Source organism: Mixophyes fleayi, chromosome 5, assembly GCF_038048845.1.
Source record: "Mixophyes fleayi isolate aMixFle1 chromosome 5, aMixFle1.hap1, whole genome shotgun sequence".
Taxonomy (NCBI): Eukaryota; Metazoa; Chordata; class Amphibia; order Anura; family Limnodynastidae; genus Mixophyes; species Mixophyes fleayi.
Genome location: NC_134406.1, coordinates 276,474,914 through 276,484,999, shown reverse-complemented (window position 1 = coordinate 276,484,999; position 10,086 = coordinate 276,474,914). Strand labels below are relative to the sequence as shown.

At 48.0% G+C, this 10,086-nt stretch overlaps 1 protein-coding gene across 8 annotated transcripts in view; it reads left to right on the top strand.

Annotated features, from left to right (window-relative positions):
* The first annotated feature begins 217 nt into the window (after window positions 1-217).
* The window catches only part of MAP4 (microtubule associated protein 4), a 73,765-nt gene continuing 63,896 nt past the window's right edge, over window positions 218-10,086 (top strand). For 5 of the 8 annotated variants that reach the window (XM_075214210.1, XM_075214209.1, XM_075214208.1 and 2 more), the window contains exon 1: window positions 219-424. The gene's annotated coding sequence lies outside the window, so the exon portion shown is untranslated. Of the gene's footprint in view, window positions 425-10,086 lie in introns of all 8 variants that reach the window. The other 3 variants (XM_075214213.1, XM_075214212.1, XM_075214211.1) reach the window with 1 other exon arrangement.

Here is a 10,086-nt window from a genome sequence, read left to right as displayed (position 1 = left end):
AGCAGCCAGACGGTGCCCCGAGCCAACTGCCGCTTCTCCTCGTGTAAGGCGCCTTCATTCTGCGTGCTGATTGGCTTCACCCTCCTGTCAGTTGTCTGCCTGCCTTTAGGTTCCGCCCCTTTCCCAGCTGCTGCATCGAGAGACTTCCTCGCGTTCTGATTGGATCATCTGCTGACGCTGCGCTGCGCCTTGTCCCGCCTATAGGCCCTTTGTGCTCTTCCATTGGTTGGGACGCCCGGCCTAGTGTTTTAGTGACACGTGATTGGCCGCAGGCGGTGTCTGTCAGGGGCTGTGGGGGAGCGGTTGGTCTCCGTAGGATCCTGCTGGCTGTAGCTGCGCCTGTGGCCGTAAGAACCGTCTGAGAGGAACCGAGATTTATCCCTGAGCTATCTCCAGCCGAGGAGCGAGGGCGCCGGGTCCACGGGTAAGCGGCATGGGGTTACTGGTAGTGACAGTCCACCACCCCCTCCTCCCTCCCTGGTCCCGGGGTCTGTACTGTGACTCCCCCCACCCTCCATACTGGGGGGGTCTGTGCTCCATAACTGCCCCCACCCTCCATACTGGGGGGTCTGTGCTCCATAACTGCCCCCACCCTCCATACTGGGGGGTCTGTGCTCCATAACTGCCCACCCTCCATACTGGGGGGTCTGTGCTCCATAACTGCCCCCACCCTCCATACTAGGGGGTCTGTGCTCCATAACTGCCCCCACCCTCCATACTGGGGGGTCTGTGCTCCATAACTGCCCCCACCCTCCATACTGGTTGGTCTGTGCTCCATAACTGCCCCCACCCTCCATACTGGGGGGTCTGTGCTCCATAACTGCCCCCACCCTCCATACTGGGGGGTCTGTGCTCCATAACTGCCCCCACCCTCCATACTGGGGGGTCTGTGCTCCATAACTGCCCACCCTCCATACTGGGGGGTCTGTGCTCCATAACTGCCCCCACCCTCCATACTGAGGGGGTCTGTGCTCCATAACTGCCCACCCTCCATACTGAGGAGGGTCTGTGCTCCATAACTGTCCCCACCTTCCATACTGAGGGTGGTATGTGCTCCATAACTGCCCCCACCCTTCATACTGGGGGGTCTGTGCTCCATAACTGCCCCCACCTTCCATACTGGGGGGGTCTGTGCTCCATAACTGTCCACCCTCCATACTGGGGGGTCTGTGCTCCATAACTGCCCACCCTCCATACTGGGGGGGTCTGTGCTCCATAACTGCCCACCCTCCATACTGAGGAGGGTCTGTGCTCCATAACTGTCCCCACCTTCCATACTGAGGGGGGGTCTGTGCTCCATAACTGTCCCCACCTTCCATACTGAGGGGGGGTCTGTGCTCCATAACTGCCCCACCCTCCATACTGAGGGGGGTCTGTGCTCCATAACTGCCCCCACCCTCCATACTGGGGGGTCTGTGCTCCATAACTGCCCCCACCCTCCATACTGGGGGGTCTGTGCTCCATAACTGCCCCACCCTCCATACTGGGGGGGGGGGGTCTGTGCTCCATAACTGCCCCCACCCTCCATACTGGGGGGTCTGTGCTCCATAACTGCCCACCCTCCATACTGGGGGGGGGTCTGTGCTCCATAACTGCCCCCACCCTCCATACTGAGGGGTCTGTGCTCCATAACTGCCCCCACCCTCCATACTGAGGGGGGTCTGTGCTCCATAACTGCCCCCACCCTCCATACTGGGGGGTCTGTGCTCCATAACTGCCCACCCTCCATACTGGGGGGTATGTGCTCCATAACTGCCCCCACCCTCCATACTGGGGGGTCTGTGCTCCATAACTGTCCACCCTCCATACTGGGGGGGTCTGTGCTCCATAACTGCCCACCCTCCATACTGAGGAGGGTCTGTGCTCCATAACTGCCCACCCTCCATACTGAGGAGGGTCTGTGCTCCATAACTGCCCACCCTCCATACTGAGGAGGGTCTGTGCTCCATAACTGCCCACCCTCCATACTGAGGAGGGTCTGTGCTCCATAACTGCCCACCCTCCATACTGGGGGGGTCTGTGCTCCATAACTGCCCACCCTCCATACTGGGGGGTCTGTGCTCCATAACTGCCCACCCTCCATACTGAGGAGGGTCTGTGCTCCATAACTGCCCACCCTCCATACTGAGGAGGGTCTGTGCTCCATAACTGCCCACCCTCCATACTGAGGAGGGTCTGTGCTCCATAACTGCCCACCCTCCATACTGAGGAGGGTCTGTGCTCCATAACTGCCCACCCTCCATACTGAGGAGGGTCTGTGCTCCATAACTGCCCACCCTCCATACTGAGGAGGGTCTGTGCTCCATAACTGCCCACCCTCCATACTGAGGAGGGTCTGTGCTCCATAACTGCCCACCCTCCATACTGGGGGGTCTGTGCTCCATAACTGCCCACCCTCCATACTGAGGGTGGTCTGTGCTCCATAACTGCCCCCACCCTTCATACTGGGGGGTCTGTGCTCCATAACTGCCCCCACCCTCCAAACTGCGGGGTCTGTGCTCCATAACTGCCCCCACCCTTCATACTGGGGGGTCTGTGCTCCATAACTGCCCCCACCCTTCATACTGGGGGGTCTGTGCTCCATAACTGCCCCACCCTCCATACTGGGGGGGGGGGGTCTGTGCTCCATAACTGCCCCACCCTCCATACTGGGGGGGGGGGGGGTCTGTGCTCCATAACTGCCCCCACCCTCCATACTAGGGGGATCTGTGCTCCATAACTGCCCCACCCTCCATACTGGGGGGGGGGGGGGTCTGTGCTCCATAACAGCCTCCACCCTCCATACTGAGGGGGGTCTGTGCTCCATTACTGGCCCCACCCTCCATGTTGGGTGTCTGTGCTCCATTACTGGCCCCTGCCCTCCATACTGGGGGGGTCTGTGTTCCATAACTGCCCTTCATGCTGGTGGTCTGTGCTCCATAATTGCTCCTTGTCCTCCTCACTGGCTCACCTGTATACTTGCTGACTCCTGCCCTCCCCTCCTTACTGGGGGTCTGTGCTCCCTGCCTACTCCTGCCCAGGTCCTTTGGGGAGTGTGTTCCCTCCATACTGGGTCCTCTGGGGTGTGTGCTCCCTCTGCCCTCCATACTGGGTCCTCTGGGATGTGACTTCCCCTGCCATCTGTATTTGGTCATGGGGGGTTCTGTACCCACCTATCCCATATTGGGTATGAGCTCCTACATGCTGCATATCATTTTACAGGGATAGATATGTGCTGTATGTTGTCACTGCCACAGGGAATTGTGACAGGCTGTGTGCAGGGCCTACAGCAATCAGCAGCAAAGAATGTAGTTACATGTGTTTTCATTGGGTTTAAAGAGCAAAGTGTCGAGAAATAGTTTCTGTAGAATATGAAGTTACCAAGTAATGACAATAAACTTTTAAAGGGTGATGTCAGCGCTGTTTGTGTGGGTTAAAGAAAGTAGTGAAACTATTGGCTAGAGAAAAGTAATCCTAGTTTTGCAATAGAGATTTGGGTGAGGTTATTCTGCAGGATGTGTGTAGTTTCTTTTGCACATCGCTGTGTACAATATAGTGTACCCATACCTGGTGGTGGCTGCCGCTTATCGGGGGAAAGGGGGCAACTCTGATCAGTTCTAAATGGAGGGCTCCAAATTTCTGCCACAAACTAGTTCAGGGTAGAAAAAGGTAAAGTAATAAGACCCTGTACAGGTGTTTAGATCGAGGATTATGTCTCCGATTCTTTCACGGTGTTAAAATGTGGGAGGTTGGAAGTTCATGATGACCAATATTAACGTGTTATTTGTAATGAAACCTATTCAGGAACATTGCATTTCTTACTAATAGTCCATAACGAGGCTGATGGGAACTTTCCCACTTTTGTTCTTTCCTGTCCCCATACTCTCCAATATTGGCTGCAGGAATCCTCCTCTTACAGTTTTCATAAGCTTATTGGGGAGTCCAGGACCCCTCCACTGTAAAGGGATATGAGGACAGGCGTCTGACATTCCCACTTTCACTTCAGTGGAGACCTCACAGCAGTTATCCTTTTATAATACCCTATGCGGTCCGCTAGTCATTGTATGTCTTCATGTCTGATGGAAGATGCTCTGTGATATACACTCACTTCACATTATTCCTGCATAGGGATCGCTCACGTTCCTTGTTCTGAGGTTTACATCCGGTGTCTGAAAAATAGTTCTATGTAGTGCATATTATAGTTATTTCTATGGGGCCATAGTGAGATATCTGGAGTAGTATCTTACATGACAGTGTGTGGGGCTCTAGCAATCCTTTGTTCTTTGCATTTAAAATTTTCGCTTTTCTGTTTCTAAATAAAAAGCCCCCCAACCCCCCCACCCAAAGGATTACTTGAATATTGCATGTAACAGAGACTGGTGTTTTGATGGTTGTGTTCAGTGTGTTTTTAGAGCATTGCAGGGGAGCTGGTAGTGAAGGTGTTAATGTCCTTCTCTGATCCGTGCACTTTCCTTCTGCTCCACTTATACTCTGTGCTGTCTTTCATTATGAAAACTCAACTTTTGTGCTCAGGCCAAGTAGTTCAGCAATTTGAATGAAAGGGGGGTTAACATTGTTTCCTAAATAGGAAACTAATTGAGATATTGGCAACCCATAAATGCTGATGTTTTAGTACGGAGTCGCCTGGTAATATGAAGTCTGTCGCTTCAGCTCATACTGGGTGTGTATGCCAGGCCTATGTCTATTGTTGTGTCATTACTGTAAGTGTTACATCCGCCCTCCTCGTCTGAGGGTGACACTTGGGCCGGATTATCTCGGGAGAGCAGTTTTTGGATAGTTGGGAAGAAAACGGCAGCTTCACCGCAGGGCTTTTGTTCCAGAGCTAGAAAGCACCAGATATTCTGCCAGCATTTGTTTAATCCAGTGCAGGTTTTTTTTATAAGGAAAGTTGGTTTATTATACAAGAGCATCATCCACAGAATTTAGGTACTTTTTGTTATTTGGTGTATGACCCAATTCCCTGTTGTGTTTTGTGAAATGAATGTGGGGGCTCTGTCTAGCGGTCTCTATATTCACTTGTGTTTGCCATGTAACGCGCTAGATCCTGAGACATCGGTAGTAACAGAAGTCGCAGGATTGTATATTGTGTACGGCCATGTTTTGTGATACTGGTTAGAAACAACTTGTTTTGGTGTTTTTCCTACGTTCCACCGATTCTCCAAACTATTGATGTCGCTGCCGTCTAGTCATCCATCTTTAGATGAACGGTTTGTATAACCTCAGATTGAAGTTACACATTGGGTGGATAATAACGGTTTAGTGACTTTCTGGCAAGGAGGCCTGAGAAGAATAAATGTTTGATGACATAGAGCTTCCAGCCCCAGGCGTGGCCGCCCTTCTGTTCATGCTGCTGGGATGAGAGGGTTATTGGCTCCCTGCTCCGGTGGTCAGGAGGGGATGGCTGTGACATTACATCAGAGGATACCAGCATGGTGTCATGTTACACTGCACAATGCAGCATTGGTACATGATCTACAACTGAGCTCTTCATTCAGTTTAATCATCTTGTATTTACACGCTGACAGCTTATACTGTGCTGTTATATCTAACCTGAGTACACAGCGACCACTGCACTAAGCATCAGGAACATTTCCATGTACAGAACCTATAACTGTCCTTGGGTGGATGGTATTTATTATCTTTTGGTCTTGGTATATTAGATAGATATCGTTTTATATAGGGTGGTGTTAATAGTTCAGGAGTGGACAAAATGTATCATTATTTTTTATTTTTTTAGTGGTTTTAGGAAACGACAAAATATTGTATAATGACATAACAGGGGGGGAATAAGGAAAGGATGATACAAAGTTATATAGTAAATGACCATATAGAGCAGAGTTTTCACAAAACCGGGTAACTCAAATACGTTTAAAAATGGTTGGGTGGGTTGAAAAGGACAGGCCCCATTACTTTAAGATATATATCTAGTCTGAGTTTTAGCTCAGTATAACTAGGTATATAGACGCTTCTTCCTTTGGAGAAAAGCATAGGGAATTTCCTCCAGTGGGATAGTGTGTTCACCCATCCATAGCCGCGACCTATTAGGTCTGTTTCCCGAAGAGAGGTATCAAGCCTGTGGCCTCATTAAGGACACAGGTTTTGTAGCTTATTGGTCGCAGGCACAGAATAAACACTGGCTGTAGGCCAGGCTCCTTGTCAAGGAGGGGGCAATATCTGACTGGCTGTATATAATATCTGACTGGTTGTATATTGTTGGGCGATAGGAGAGGGCCCCCCCTATGGCGGAATTACGTCTCCAATGTCTCAGGCAGGTTGGCCACTTACAGCCTCCACATCCATCTCTGGTCCTGCTTGGGGCTGATTACCCAGAATCTAGGAGATGAGACCCCTGGCAGTATCCTTAGGGGCCGGGGGTTATACCTAGAACAAGGGTTCTGTGAGGATGGTCTGAGAGCCACAAAGCGAGGTGCAGTAATTATTATCTATCCAAACTCTATGCCAGTCTCTCAGTGCTTGAGATGAGGGGAGATAACTTGGGGGATGTCTGAATATTTGTTCCTAGGTATTTAATATGTGATATTTGCTGCATGGATTTGAAGACCTTACAGAATGAATTATCTCTGGTAGTGTAAGATTATGGGTCTTAATTTGTCCAATGTTACAATTGGAATACTTGTCATAGGTGTGGGAGTGAAGGAAGTTATATGTTGTGTAATTATAGCAAAACCTGCAAAAAGTGCAGCTTTGTGGTGACTCCCAATGAAAAAATCCTACAGTGTCAGGGTAATTTAATAACATACTTTTATTTTTGCTATTTAGTCCTTCTTCTGCAGTTGATCTTGGGCACCAGACCTTTAGGCACATATTTGTACTTGTTTCACTGGGGGTCCCCCCTCTCTAATACTGCCATGCTGCCCTCGGACGATATGGGAAATAGGGACACCAATAAGAGGCTGCAGACTCCACGTGGGCAGTTTCTTGTTGCTGTGCGTGGTCGTAGCGTTCTGCAGCGTCGCACAGCCTCCGGCATTCAGCTGCACTGAGGCAGCCCCCTGATCTCTGAGGGGAGTGGTGGGGTATCCTAGCCAGGAATGCTACTTTAAAGGAAGCCCCAAAACAGAATTTAGCCTCTTTTACGACCAGTCTACAAAACGCTGCAGGAGGGGTCTGCTACCATCTGCCCATGTAAGTTCCTCATGGCATGTAATGAAATCTTCCACTGACATGTAAAATACACATGTGGTAGTATCAACAAAAAACCCATTTTATTTCCTATCTGTTGTGTGCTCACATTCAGAGGCGCTGTGACATCATCCTGTTTCCAGAGCAGTTCTTCAGCCTATGAGACCACATCCATGTTCTGCAGAGAGAAGTTTGGAACAGTTTGAGATACAGTTGCTTCTACACCCTGTGTGCAATGAAGTGTGACAGACGTGTCTTGCTCAGACTTAAGTATTTGTACTATTGGAGTAAATATTAACAAGTTGCAGCAGAGTCCTCTTCCACCTGAGCGATTACTGGAAAGCTGCTGGATGAGCCAAAATCTGCCGTCTCGTGACCTCTCTGAAACTATACCACAGTCACCTCTAATTGTGCTGTTTACCTTTGTGAGCCACAAGTAGTGTGCACGTATTGATCTTTCCTCCGCCAAGGTTTAAGTCTGGGCTCTGGTTCAGCTTATACAGATCTCATTTACACATTACAAAACCCAGTATATCAAGACACAAGGGAAAGAAAAGAAATGATCAAATGGGGCACTCAAAATGAACCCTAAGTTAGGATTATAATGTATGTATATTGATTGCTGTAAAATACTTCTTTATTGATATTCATTAAAACATTCTCATAGCGAAATATAAAAGGTGATAAATGGATGAAACTGGTATAATACAACAACTGATAAAAAGACGAACCGAAATTTGTCTTGCCGCGTTGCTGCTCTTATACCACTGGACTATTATAGGTTATAATGTATGTTATCAATATTACATCTCCGTGGTTAATGTATTCCTGGATATTAGATATAAAGTGATGCTAAATATCTAACCTCTAATAATGAGAGTATAAATAAATATAATACCCCCTAGATAATAGAACAGATATATACCAAGAGTTTGATAAAACTGGTGTGATTGACATATACCAGTTACCAGTAGTTGAAATAGGTAAAACCCAATAGTTATCTCATATAAACCATATATTAGGTGTAAATATTATAATTTAAACCATTGGGACATATAATGAATCTCCTGGAAAAATACCTCCAATCTATGTAGAGGTTGAGTTATTATACAACATATACTATAATGGTTGTAGCTTGAAGGTATTAATATGCACTGTATTAAACCTTTTTACAATGCCCTAAATGTAGGTATATTCATAGGTTCTTGTCCCCTCTTATTTATGCGGGTTTAGGACTGCAACATACTCAAAGTTCATTGGTCCTCTTAATTATATCAGGACCACAATTAGATAGAATCAACTGAACAGGTTGTATATTCATGATTATAATCTAATCCATTGTCCTGCTATCTTCCCTATTTCCCCATATATAAAAGTATCTATCTAGTATGTAGATGGTGCTATGATACTGAATTTGCCACAGCTGTGTCAGGCTGCAAATTTAATTAACCAATGTGAACGTTCTCAATATCAGGGCTGCAGCGTGCACCGAGATCTCATTAGGCTGCTTTAAGTTTTATAGTATATGTGATCAGATCTGATTGCTATTAGAGGTTAAACTATCTATTCAAACTGCCAGGATTGAAGAGAGCAGTAACGCGGCAAGACAAATTTCGGTTCGTCTTTTTATCAGTAGTTGTATTATAACAGTTTCATCCATTTATCACCTTTTATATTTCGCTATGAGAATGTTTTAATGAATATCAATAAAGAAGTATTTTACAGTAATCAATATACATACATTATAATCCTAACTTAGGGTTCATTTTGAGTGCCCCATTTGATCATTTCTTTTCTTTCCCTTGTGTCTTGATTTACAATGTATTAATGATCGGGTGCACCGATCCTCAATCTTTATGGATGATGCCATTAGACAGGATTGACATATTATTGAGGAAGTATATGAACCACCCGGTGCGGTTTTTCCCTCCTTTTGAGTTAAAACCCAGTATATAGCAGCCGTTACCCTCTATTTGTGGAAATATGGCTCGGTCTCCACAAAACTGCATGAGTTTGCGGAGGAAGATGGCGTTTACACAGCTTCAGGGGGTCGGGGTATTCGCTGTAAAGCATGGAGTAGGGGTAATGTTACACAGCTTCAGGGGGTCGGGGTATTCGCTGTAAAGCACGGAGTAGGGGTAATGTTACACAGCTTCAGGGGGTCGGGGTATTCGCTGTAAAGCATGGAGTAAGGGGTAATGTTACACAGCTTCGAGGGGTCGGGGTATTCGCTGTAAAGCATGGAGTAGGGGTAATGTTACACAGCTTCGAGGGGTCGGGGTATTCGCTGTAAAGCATGGAGTAGGGGTAATGTTACACAGCTTCGGGGGGTCGGGGTATTCGCTGTAAAGCACGGAGTAAGGGGTAATGTTACACAGCTTCAGGGGGTCGGGGTATTCGCTGTAAAGCACGGAGTAGGGGTAATGTTACACAGCTTCAGGGGGTCGGGGTATTCGCTGTAAAGCACGGAGTAGGGGTAATGTTACACAGCTTCGAGGGGTCGGGGTATTCGCTGTAAAGCACGGAGTAGGGGTAATGTTACACAGCTTCGGGGGGTCGGGGTATTCGCTGTAAAGCATGGAGTAAGGGGTAATGTTACACAGCTTCGAGGGGTCGGGGTATTCGCTGTAAAGCATGGAGTAGGGGTAATGTTACACAGCTTCAGGGGGTCGGGGTATTCGCTGTAAAGCATGGAGTAGGGGTAATGTTACACAGCTTCAGGGGGTCGGGGTATTCGCTGTAAAGCACGGAGTAGGGGTAATGTTACACAGCTTCAGGGGGTCGGGGTATTCGCTGTAAAGCATGGAGTAGGGGTAATGTTACACAGCTTCGGGGGGTCGGGGTATTCGCTGTAAAGCACGGAGTAGGGGTAATGTTACACAGCTTCAGGGGGTCGGGGTATTCGCTGTAAAGCATGGAGTAGGGGTAATGTTACACAGCTTC